This window comes from Rhipicephalus microplus, unplaced genomic scaffold (genome assembly GCF_043290135.1).
Source record: "Rhipicephalus microplus isolate Deutch F79 unplaced genomic scaffold, USDA_Rmic scaffold_273, whole genome shotgun sequence".
NCBI classification, from domain to species: domain Eukaryota; kingdom Metazoa; phylum Arthropoda; class Arachnida; order Ixodida; family Ixodidae; genus Rhipicephalus; species Rhipicephalus microplus.
Window position 1 is genome coordinate 142,501 of NW_027464844.1, and position 12,500 is coordinate 155,000.

General features: G+C 62.0%; 1 non-coding gene across 1 annotated transcript; it reads left to right on the forward strand.

Annotated features, from left to right (window-relative positions):
- Positions 1–9,484: 9,484 nt before the first annotated feature.
- On the forward strand, positions 9,485–11,299 carry LOC142793069 (small subunit ribosomal RNA). Its single transcript, XR_012891420.1, has one exon. It is a non-coding gene; the product is annotated as a small subunit ribosomal RNA (ribosomal RNA).
- Positions 11,300–12,500: the final 1,201 nt, after the last annotated feature.

The following is a 12,500-nucleotide window of genomic DNA, read 5'->3' on the forward strand; positions in this document are numbered from 1 at the left end:
CGCAGTTTTCGCGCCGCCCCGGCTGACGCGGTTTCGTGCCGCCCCGGCAGACGCGGTTTTCGCGCCGCCCCGGCTGACGCGGTTTCGTGCCGCCCCGGCAGACGCAGTTCGGACTTAGCACTTTTCGGCTGTGCCTGGCTGGCGGCCCACTCACTCGATCGCCATGTCTGTTTGCCACAGTTTTCCCGGTGGTGCCGCACCCGGGCTCGCCCCGGCAGACGCGTTTTTTTTTTTCTTTCGCCCCGGCTGACGCAGTTTTCGCGCCGCCCCGGCTGACGCGGTTTCGTGCCGCCCCGGCAGACGCGGTTTTTTGCGCCGCCCCGGCTGACGCGGTTTTTGCCGCCCCGGCTGACGCAGTTCGGACTTAGCACTTTTCGGCTGTGCCTGGCTGGCGGCCCACTCACTCGATCGCCATGTCTGTTTGCCACAGTTTTCCCGGTGGTGCCGCACCCGGGCTCGCCCCGGCTGACGCAGTTTTCGCGCCGCCCCGGCTGACGCGGTTTCGTGCCGCCCCGGCAGACGCGGTTTTCGCGCCGCCCCGGCTGACGCGGTTTCGTGCCGCCCCGGCAGACGCAGTTCGGACTTAGCACTTTTCGGCTGTGCCTGGCTGGCGGCCCACTCACTCGATCGCCATGTCTGTTTGCCACAGTTTTCCCGGTGGTGCCGCACCCGGGCTCGCCCCGGCTGACGCAGTTTTCGCGCCGCCCCGGCTGACGCGGTTTCGTGCCGCCCCGGCAGACGCGGTTTTCGCGCCGCCCCGGCTGACGCGGTTTCGTGCCGCCCCGGCAGACGCAGTTCGGACTTAGCACTTTTCGGCTGTGCCTGGCTGGCGGCCCACTCACTCGATCGCCATGTCTGTTTGCCACAGTTTTCCCGGTGGTGCCGCACCCGGGCTCGCCCCGGCTGACGCAGTTTTCGCGCCGCCCCGGCTGACGCGGTTTCGTGCCGCCCCGGCAGACGCGGTTTTCGCGCCGCCCCGGCTGACGCGGTTTCGTGCCGCCCCGGCAGACGCAGTTCGGACTTAGCACTTTTCGGCTGTGCCTGGCTGGCGGCCCACTCACTCGATCGCCATGTCTGTTTGCCACAGTTTTCCCGGTGGTGCCGCACCCGGGCTCGCCCCGGCAGACGCGTTTTTTTTTTCTTTCGCCCCGGCTGACGCAGTTTTCGCGCCGCCCCGGCTGACGCGGTTTCGTGCCGCCCCGGCAGACGCGGTTTTTTTGCGCCGCCCCGGCTGACGCGGTTTTTGCCGCCCCGGCTGACGCAGTTCGGACTTGGCACTTTTTGGCTGAGCCTGGCTGGTGGCCCACTCACTCGATCGCCATGTCTGTTAGCCACAGTTTTCCCGGTGGTGCCGCACCCGGGCTCGCCCCGGCTGACGCAGTTTTCGCGCCGCCCCGGCAGACGCGGTTTTCGCGCCGCCCCGGCTGACGCGGTTTTTGCCGCCCCGGCTGACGCAGTTCGGACTTGGCACTTTTTGGGCTGAGCCTGGCTGGCGGCCCACTCACTCGATCGCCATGTCTGTTTGCCACAGTCTTCCCGGTGGTGCCGCACCCGGGCTCGCCCCGGCAGACGCGTTTTTTTTTTCTTTCGCCCCGGCAGACGTGGTTCCCCCCCCCCCCTTTTCGCTCGCCCCGGCTGACGAGGTTTTCGCGCCGCCCCGGCTGACGCAGTTTTCGCGCCGCCCCGGCTGACGCGGTTTCGTGCCGCCCCGGCTGACGCGGTTTTTGCGTCGCCCCGGCTGACACGGTTCGGACTTTGCACTTTTCGGCTGTGCCTGGCTGGCGGCCCACTCACTCGATCGCCATGTCTGTTTGCCACAGTTTTCCCGGTGGTGCCGCACCCGGGCTCGCCCCGGCTGACGCAGTTTTCGCGCCGCCCCGGCTGACGCGGTTTCGTGCCGCCCCGGCAGACGCGGTTTTCGCGCCGCCCCGGCTGACGCGGTTTCGTGCCGCCCCGGCAGACGCAGTTCGGACTTAGCACTTTTCGGCTGTGCCTGGCTGGCGGCCCACTCACTCGATCGCCATGTCTGTTTGCCACAGTTTTCCCGGTGGTGCCGCACCCGGGCTCGCCCCGGCTGACGCAGTTTTCGCGCCGCCCCGGCTGACGCGGTTTCGTGCCGCCCCGGCAGACGCGGTTTTCGCGCCGCCCCGGCTGACGCGGTTTCGTGCCGCCCCGGCAGACGCAGTTCGGACTTAGCACTTTTCGGCTGTGCCTGGCTGGCGGCCCACTCACTCGATCGCCATGTCTGTTTGCCACAGTTTTCCCGGTGGTGCCGCACCCGGGCTCGCCCCGGCAGACGCGTTTTTTTTTCTTTCGCCCCGGCTGACGCAGTTTTCGCGCCGCCCCGGCTGACGCGGTTTCGTGCCGCCCCGGCAGACGCGGTTTTTTGCGCCGCCCCGGCTGACGCGGTTTTTGCCGCCCCGGCTGACGCAGTTCGGACTTAGCACTTTTCGGCTGTGCCTGGCTGGCGGCCCACTCACTCGATCGCCATGTCTGTTTGCCACAGTTTTCCCGGTGGTGCCGCACCCGGGCTCGCCCCGGCTGACGCAGTTTTCGCGCCGCCCCGGCTGACGCGGTTTCGTGCCGCCCCGGCAGACGCGGTTTTCGCGCCGCCCCGGCTGACGCGGTTTCGTGCCGCCCCGGCAGACGCAGTTCGGACTTAGCACTTTTCGGCTGTGCCTGGCTGGCGGCCCACTCACTCGATCGCCATGTCTGTTTGCCACAGTTTTCCCGGTGGTGCCGCACCCGGGCTCGCCCCGGCTGACGCAGTTTTCGCGCCGCCCCGGCTGACGCGGTTTCGTGCCGCCCCGGCAGACGCGGTTTTCGCGCCGCCCCGGCTGACGCGGTTTCGTGCCGCCCCGGCAGACGCAGTTCGGACTTAGCACTTTTCGGCTGTGCCTGGCTGGCGGCCCACTCACTCGATCGCCATGTCTGTTTGCCACAGTTTTCCCGGTGGTGCCGCACCCGGGCTCGCCCCGGCAGACGCGTTTTTTTTTTTCTTTCGCCCCGGCTGACGCAGTTTTCGCGCCGCCCCGGCTGACGCGGTTTCGTGCCGCCCCGGCAGACGCGGTTTTTTTGCGCCGCCCCGGCTGACGCGGTTTTTGCCGCCCCGGCTGACGCAGTTCGGACTTGGCACTTTTTGGCTGAGCCTGGCTGGTGGCCCACTCACTCGATCGCCATGTCTGTTAGCCACAGTTTTCCCGGTGGTGCCGCACCCGGGCTCGCCCCGGCTGACGCAGTTTTCGCGCCGCCCCGGCAGACGCGGTTTTCGCGCCGCCCCGGCTGACGCGGTTTTTGCCGCCCCGGCTGACGCAGTTCGGACTTGGCACTTTTTGGGCTGAGCCTGGCTGGCGGCCCACTCACTCGATCGCCATGTCTGTTTGCCACAGTCTTCCCGGTGGTGCCGCACCCGGGCTCGCCCCGGCAGACGCGTTTTTTTTTTCTTTCGCCCCGGCAGACGTGGTTCCCCCCCCCCCCCCTTTTCGCTCGCCCCGGCTGACGAGGTTTTCGCGCCGCCCCGGCTGACGCAGTTTTCGCGCCGCCCCGGCTGACGCGGTTTCGTGCCGCCCCGGCTGACGCGGTTTTCGCGCCGCCCCGGCTGACGCGGTTTTTGCGTCGCCCCGGCTGACACGGTTCGGACTTTGCACTTTTCGGCTGTGCCTGGCTGGCGGCCCACTCACTCGATCGCCATGTCTGTTTGCCACAGTTTTCCCGGTGGTGCCGCACCCGGGCTTGCCCCGGCAGACGCGTTTTTTTTTTTCTTTTCGCCCCGGCTGACGCAGTTTTCGCCCCGCCCCGGCTGACGCGGTTTCGTGCCGCCCCGGCAGACGCGGTTTTTTGCGCCGCCCCGGCTGACGCGGTTTTTGCCGCCCCGGCTGACGCAGTTCGGACTTTGCACTTTTTGGCTGAGCCTGGCTGGCGGCCCACTCACTCGATCGCCATGTCTGTTTGCCACAGTTTTCCCGGTGGTGCCGCACCCGGGCTCGCCCCGGCAGACGCGTTTTTTTTTTTCCTTCGCCCCGGCAGACGTGGTTCCCCCCCCCCCTCCGTCTTTCTTTTTGTTTTTTTTTTTCGCCGCGGCTGAAGTGGATTTTTCGGTGCCTCGACGCCCCGGTAGTCGCGGTTTTTCCGTTTCCGCACGGCCCCGGCTGACGCTGCTCGGTCACAGTCGCCTTTTGTGAGGATTGCAGACTTCTTGAGCGCGGGTGTTTTTTTTTTGTTGTTGTTGTTGTTTTATTACGCATTCGCTCCAGCAGACGCTGTTTAGACTTTTTGTTTCCTCTTTTATCCTGCGACGAGGTGACGAGGTTTATTCGGTGCCCCGCCGCCCCGGCTGAAGTGATTTTTCCTGTCCCGTGCCGCCCCGGCTGACGCGGTTGGGACTTCGCGTTTGTTCGGCCGCCACGGGTTTTGGCGCACTCGCTCGGTTGCTTGTTGTTGCCACTTGTTGCGAACCCAGGTTTCTTGAGCGAGCGCGGGCGTTTTTTCTTCCTGTCTTTCTTTGTTCTATGTGTTAGCGAATCGGCCTTTAATATCACACGAGGACTCACAACCAACAATTTTCAGTTTGAAGTGTAAAAAATCTGCAGGTGTTGACGTAACTGACTTGCCCCGTACCCTTGAGTACATCCATGAAGTTCTCGTAGTACTACTAAATCGCATTATTCCAAGTGGAGAAATTCCCATAAACTTGCAAACCTCTACACGAAAATCGGTGCGCGTGATAAAGTTGAAAATTATCGTCCGATATCAAATGTGCCTTCTATAACACAAATTCTAGGAAAAAAAAAAAAAACACTTGTTCGCCGTTTTCTGCGCCGTGACTGGCAGCACTCCGGCGAAGCGAAACGGGGTCGATTCGAGCACGATATCGGCGTCTTTCGACGTGCTCGCCGGCGACCGTCGCACGAGTACGTCGCACGAGCGCGTCTGCCGGGGCGCCGTTTGCGAAGCCGACGCAAAAGTGGGAACCGCCGCTCGGATGATCGCCGCTTTCGGCAGAGTGAGTGTTGGCACTCCGGGGAAGCGAAACAGCGTGAATGCGCCCACGAAATCGGCGTATTTTGAAGTGCCCGCCGGCGACCGTCGCACGAGTACGGTAAACCGCGTCAGCCGGGGCGTAGTTCGGGACGCCGACGAAAAAGTGGGAAGCGCAACTCGGATCTTCGCCGTTTTTGCAGGAGTGAGTGGCGGCCCTCCTGCGAGACCAAGAAGCATCGATTCGTGCACGAATTCGGCGCCTTTCGACGTGATCGCCGGCGACCGTCGCTCGAGTAGGGCAAACCGCGTCTGCCGGGGCGGGCTTCGGGACGCCGATGCGAAAGTGGGAAACGCTGCTCGGATGTTCGCCGTTTTTGGCCGAGTGAGTGCTGGCACTCGGGCGAAGCCAAACGGGGCCGATTACGGCACGATATCGGCGTCTTTCGACGTGCCCGGCGGCGACCGTCGCACGAGTACGGTAAACCGCGTCAGCCCGGGCGGAGTTCGGGACGCCGATGCGAAAGTGGAGAACGCCGCTCGGATCTTCGCCGTTTTTGGAGGAGTGAGTGGCGGCACTCCGGAGAAGCCAAGGAGCGCCAATTAGCGCACGATATCGGCGTCTTTCGACGCGCTCGCCGGCGACCGTCGAACGAGTAGGGCAAACCGCGTCTGCCGGGGCGGGGTTTACGACGCCGACGCAAAAGTGGGAACCGCCGCTCGGATGTTGGCCGTTTTTGGCAGAGTGAGTGCTGGCACACCGGCGACGCGAAAGAGCGCGAAAGCGCCCACGAAAGTGGCGTATTTGGACGTGCTTGACGGCGACCGCTGCAGGAGTACGAAAAACCACGTCAGCCGGGGCGAGCGACCCACGGCGGTCTGGGTGCTTATCGCTGCTATTATAGGGGCACCCCGGCAGACGCAGAAAAAAAAAATTTTTTTTCGACCTTCTTTTTTGCTGGTCGAGCTCGGGTAACCCAGGTCGCAATGGGAGCCGCGCACGAAAGCGGCGTCGCGAGACGCGTTCGCGGTCGCTAGTCGCACGAGCTCGGCAACCGCGTCAGCCGGCGCGGAGTTCGGGATGCCGACGGCTAAGTGGGTACCGCTGCTCGGATGTTCGCCGTTTTTGGCCGAGTGAGTGCTGGCACTCCGGCGAAGCGAAACGGGGCCGATTCGGGCACGATATCGGCGTATTTCGACGTGCTCGCCGGCGACCGTCGCACGAGTACGGCAAAGCGCGTCTGCCGGGGCGAGGTTTGCGATGCCGACGAAAAAGTGGGAAGCGCCGCTCGGATCTTCGCCGTTTTTGCAGGAGTGAGTGGCGGCCCTCCTGCGAGACCAAGAAGCATCGACTCGCGCACGATATCGGTGTCTTTCGACGTGCCCGCCGGCCACCGCCGCACGAGTACGGCAAACCGCGTATGCCGGGGCGGGGTTGGCGACGCCGACGCAAAAGTGGGAACCGCCACTAGGATGTTCGCCGTTTTTGGCAGAGTGAGTGCTGGCACACCGGCGACGCGAAAGAGCGCGAAAGCGCCCACGAAAGTGGCGTATTTGGACGTGCTTGACGGCGACCGCTGCAGGAGTACGAAAAACCACGTCAGCCGGGGCGAGCGACCCACGGCGGTCTGGGTGCTTATCGCTGCTATTATAGGGGCACCCCGGCAGACGCAGAAAAAAAAAATTTTTTTTCGACCTTCTTTTTTGCTGGTCGAGCTCGGGTAACCCAGGTCGCAATGGGAGCCGCGCACGAAAGCGGCGTCGCGAGACGCGTTCGCGGTCGCTAGTCGCACGAGCTCGGCAACCGCGTCAGCCGGCGCGGAGTTCGGGATGCCGACGGCTAAGTGGGTACCGCTGCTCGGATGTTCGCCGTTTTTGGCCGAGTGAGTGCTGGCACTCCGGCGAAGCGAAACGGGGCCGATTCGGGCACGATATCGGCGTATTTCGACGTGCTCGCCGGCGACCGTCGCACGAGTACGGCAAAGCGCGTCTGCCGGGGCGAGGTTTGCGATGCCGACGAAAAAGTGGGAAGCGCCGCTCGGATCTTCGCCGTTTTTGCAGGAGTGAGTGGCGGCCCTCCTGCGAGACCAAGAAGCATCGACTCGCGCACGATATCGGTGTCTTTCGACGTGCCCGCCGGCCACCGCCGCACGAGTACGGCAAACCGCGTATGCCGGGGCGGGGTTGGCGACGCCGACGCAAAAGTGGGAACCGCCACTAGGATGTTCGCCGTTTTTGGCAGAGTGAGTGCTGGCACTCCGGCGAAGCGAAAGAGCGCGAATGCGCCCACGAAAGTGGCGTGTTTGGACGTGCTTGACGACGACCACCGCAGGAAAACGAAAAACCACGTCAGCCGGGGCGAGCGACCCATGGCGGTCTGGGTGCTTATCGCTGCTATTATAGGGGCACCCCGGCAGACGCAAAAAAAAAAAAAATTTTTTTTCGACATTCTTTCTTGCTCGTCGACCTCGGGTGACCCAGGTCGCAGTGGGAGCCGCGCACGAAAGCGGCGTCGCGAGACGGCTTCGCGGTCGCTAGTCGCACGAGCTCGGCAACCGCGTCTGCCGGGGCGGAGTTCGGGACGCCGACGGCTAAGTGGGAACCGCCGCTCGGATGTTCGCCGTTTGTGGCCGAGTGAGTGCTGGCACTCCGGCGAAGCCAAACGGGGCCGATTCCGGCACGATATCGGCGTCTTTCTACGTGCTCGCCGGCGACCGTCGCACGAGTACGGCAAAGTGCGTCTGCCGGGGCGGGGTTTGCGACGCGTACGCAATAGTGAGAACCGTCGCTCGGATGTTCGTCGTCTTTCGCCGAGCCAGTGCTGGCACTCCGGCGAAGCCGAACGGAGCCGATTCGGGCACGATATCGGCGTCTTTCCACGTGCTCGCCGGCGACCGTCGCACGAGTACGGTAAACCGCGTCAGCCGGGGCGGAGTTCGGGACGCCGATGCGAAAGTGGGAAGCGCCGCTCGGATCTTCGCCGTTTTTGGAGGAGTCAGTGGCGGCACTCCGGTGAAGCCAAGGTGCGCCAATTCGCGCACGATATCGGCGTCTTTCGACGTGCCCGCCGGCCACCGTCGCACGAGTACGGCAAACCTCGTCTGCCGGGGCGGGGTTTGCGACGCCGACGCAAAAGTGGGAACCGCCGCTCGGATGTTCGCCGTTTTTGGCAGAGTGAGTGCTGGCACTCCGGCGAAGCGAAAGAGCGTGAATGCGCCCACGAAAGTAGCGTATTTGGACGTGCTTGACGGCGACCGCCGCAGGAGTACGAAAAACCACGTCAGCCGGGGCGAGCGACCCACGGCGGTCTGGGTGCTTATCGCTGCTATTATAGGGGCACCCCGGCAGACGCAGAAAGAAAAAAAAAAAAAATGGGGACATGGCGTGCGTCACCGTGCGGCTTCGCAGCGTTGCCGAAGTCGCCGAGCCCTTCGACTGAGCCGAACGGCGGACAGGGAACGTTGGTCGGCCGTTCTAACCTGTCGGTGCCACGCCGAGACGTCGTTAAGGAAAACCGCGTCGTGGGCCTCTACGACGCCGTCGAGTCGTTGTACGTTTGGTGTCCAGCGTGTCGGCGGCGAGTAGCGGACACGTCGTTCACGACTTCGGTCTTTCGCAGTCGACGCGAACTTGCGGAGAGTCGTGGTGCCTCACGTTTTCGGCAGAAACCGCGGCGGAATTTTCCCGTGCGTGCGCGCACGACCTCGGTGCTGTGCCGTCAGCGTAGTGTTGCACAAACTCGTGGCCTACCCAAGGTGCGGTACGTTTGCGGCCGTATCCTCGGTGGGAATTTCGTGAGTAGGGTCGCAAATTCTACGACCTCGGCGGGTTTGAGAGCGACGTAGACTTGTGGCACGCTCAACGTGCCACACGTTTCGGGGCACACCCGCGGTGAAATTTTCTCGAGTACGCTCGTATTAGTGCCCAAGGAGGTCTGGGTACTTATCGCTGCTATTATGTGGGGGTTCTCGTGAGCGGCGTACGCGAAAGCGACCGGGTGTCTGATATGCGGCGGGCTTCGGCCTCGTCAAGCGTGTCCTCGGGTCTGCTCCAGGGGAATCCACGGCAGTCGTCTGCAGCCTCATCCGCTTGATGCGTTAGGGGCTGGTTGTCGGACGGTGCCGTTTTACCACGATATCGAGGTGTGTTCCGTGTCGTCCTCGGGCGATTCAGATGCGAAAGCGCCGAAGACGCGGGCGTGACCCGTCGTCTGGCGGCTTTGCAGTCTCGGCTCCGTTGCTAGTTCCGGCCGGTCCACCGACAGTGCAGCGGGCTTGGGCAACCCGCACGGCGCGACCGAGTCGATGCAACGAAAAAGAGCGAGCATGAACGTGCTTCTTGCCGCACGGCTCCCACTCGTCTTTCGGGAAGGTTGTGCCGTAGCGAGCTCGAACGCCGTCATCTCGGAGTGCAAAATAAGCGTGTTGGGGCGCCTGAAGGTGGCCTCCGCCGCACACAGACTGCGTCCGGCCCGCCGAAGGCGAGGACGGACGCGCAGTCGAACGATTACCTGGTTGATCCTGCCAGTAATCATATGCTTGTCTCAAAGATTAAGCCATGCATGTCTAAGTACATGCCGAAATAAGGCGAAACCGCGAATGGCTCATTAAATCAGTTATGGTTCCTTAGATCGTTTCTTCCTACTTGGATAACTGTGGCAATTCTAGAGCTAATACATGCAGTGAGCCTGGAGCCCTTTGGGTAACGGGTGCTTTTATTAGACCAAGATCGATCGGGTTTCGGCCCGTATTGTGTGGTGACTCTGGATAACTTTGTGCTGATCGCATGGCCACGAGCCGGCGACGTTTCTTTCAAGTGTCTGCCTTATCAACTTTCGATGGTAGGTTACTTGCTTACCATGGTTGTTACGGGTAACGGAGAATCAGGGTTCGATTCCGGAGAGGGAGCCTGAGAAACGGCTACCACATCCAAGGAAGGCAGCAGGCGCGCAAATTACCCACTCCCGGCACGGGGAGGTAGTGACGAAAAATAACAATACGGGACTCTTTTGAGGCCCCGTAATTGAAATGAGTACACTCTAAATCCTTTAACGAGGATCAATTGGAGGGCAAGTCTGGTGCCAGCAGCCGCGGTAATTCCAGCTCCAATAGCGTATACTAAAGCTGCTGCGGTTAAAAAGCTCGTAGTTGGATCTCAGTTCCAGACGAGTAGTGCATCTACCCGATGCGACGGCTCGGACTGAACATCATGCCGGTTCTTTCTTGGTGCACTTCATTGTGTGCCTCGAGATGGCCGGTGCTTTTACTTTGAAAAAATTAGAGTGCTCAACGCAGGCGAGTCGCCTGAATAAACTTGCATGGAATAATAGAACAAGACCTCGTTTCTGTTCTGTTGGTTTTTGGAATACGAGGTAATGATTAAGAGGGACGGACGGGGGCATTCGTATTGCGGCGCTAGAGGTGAAATTCTTGGACCGTCGCAAGACGAACTACTGCGAAAGCATTTGCCAAGAATGTTTTCATTGATCAAGAACGAAAGTCAGAGGTTCGAAGGCGATCAGATACCGCCCTAGTTCTGACCATAAACGATGCCAACCAGCGATCCGCCTGAGTTACTCAAATGACTCGGCGGGCAGCTTCCGGGAAACCAAAGTATTTGGGTTCCGGGGGAAGTATGGTTGCAAAGCTGAAACTTAAAGGAATTGACGGAAGGGCACCACCAGGAGTGGAGCCTGCGGCTTAATTTGACTCAACACGGGAAAACTTACCCGGCCCGGACACTGGGAGGATTGACAGATTGAGAGCTCTTTCTTGATTCGGTGGATGGTGGTGCATGGCCGTTCTTAGTTGGTGGAGCGATTTGTCTGGTTAATTCCGATAACGAACGAGACTCTAGCCTATTAAATAGGTGCGGGGTTCCCAGCACCTTACAACCTTCTTAGAGGGACAAGCGGCTCCTAGCCGCACGAAACAGAGCAATAACAGGTCTGTGATGCCCTTAGATGTCCGGGGCCGCACGCGCGCTACACTGAAGGAAGCAGCGTGTCTTTATCCCTGTCTGAAAAGACTGGGTAACCCGTGGAACTTCTTTCGTGATTGGGATAGGGGCTTGCAATTGTTCCCCTTGAACGAGGAATTCCCAGTAAGCGCGAGTCATAAGCTCGCGTTGATTACGTCCCTGCCCTTTGTACACACCGCCCGTCGCTACTACCGATTGAATGATTTAGTGAGGTCTTCGGACCGATGTCCGGCGCGGCCTTTCGGTTGCGCCGGTCTGTTGGAAAGATGACCAAACTTGATCATTTAGAGGAAGTAAAAGTCGTAACAAGGTTTCCGTAGGTGAACCTGCGGAAGGATCATTAACGGATTGTGAAGGGTGAGCGCCTCAGCTGCGTCTGCGCCCGACACTTTCTGCCGCTGACCCCGTTTGGACGCGGGGTCGGCTTTTCCCCACGGGGCTGCCTGAATGTGGAGCGGCACCCCGTGACAAATTGTTGCGCCCAGCGGACGCCAACACCGCGACCTTGGACGGTCGGCCAGGTGGCGGACGCGGGTACAAACGGCGCAACGCACTCATAGGTCGGCTTTCGACCCGCCACTGCACCGTGGCTCGAAGCGCTCGAAATGCGCGACCCGACCGCTGCGGGACCGCCTAGTACTGTAAACAGGAGCGGCGGAGCGCGAACGGCGAGTCGTGGTTACGTCGGTAGAAGGCGAGGCTGCGCGTTCCCGAAACGCCAGCCGAGTGCCCTCCCGACCGTTCGAGCGTGCAAGAACGAGACCCGACAATCGCGCGGCGACTGCCAAGTACGAGAGGAACGGCACAAGCGTCGGCGGTCGGTCAAGGAACTGGCGATGTGACGGGTCCGCTGTGCACCAGTGCATACCGTCCCGCCGTCCGCGGCAAGCGCCTCCGCGTCCTCGGGTGACGGAGGCTGCCGGTCGGTTCTTGCAGGCGAGGGATCTCGCTGGCACCGGTTCGCGTTGACGCGCGGCCGGTCATGGCACGGCGATGCGACGGCCGAGGTGCGCAGTACTCGATGGAGGAACCGCACGCTCCGATGACCGTCCCGCCCTCCGCGGCGTATGCGTACCGACCGTAATGGTTGCAGCAGCGCCGGCCGGCTTTTGAATTCGCCACACGAAACACGGTGCGAGATCGCGGTTAGGGGAGCGTCGACGTTGCCAGGCGTTTTGCTTGCTGCCGAGGGAAAGGCGGCACGGCCACGTCGCGCTCGTCGCGATTAGCGGGTCTGCGCGCTTTGGGAAGGTGCCGCAACGACTTGCCGAAAGAGGAAGCACGGAAGAACGAGGGACTTGGACGTCCCGACAATTGAACGCACTTGCGGCCAGGCCCTTGCTGGCTTCGTTCTTCCGCCTCGAGTAGGCTCGTACGCGGCTCCGGCGCCGAAAGTGGTCCTTGGCACCGACTTCGGTGGACGTGGGAAGTGCCGCGCAAGTACGGCGCGCCTGGCTCCACCTGTTGGCTAAAGTAGGCAGCCGGATCGGCATTTTGGTGTGCGGTGGCAAACCGTGGATGCGAAAAAAGCTTGTGCGATTTCG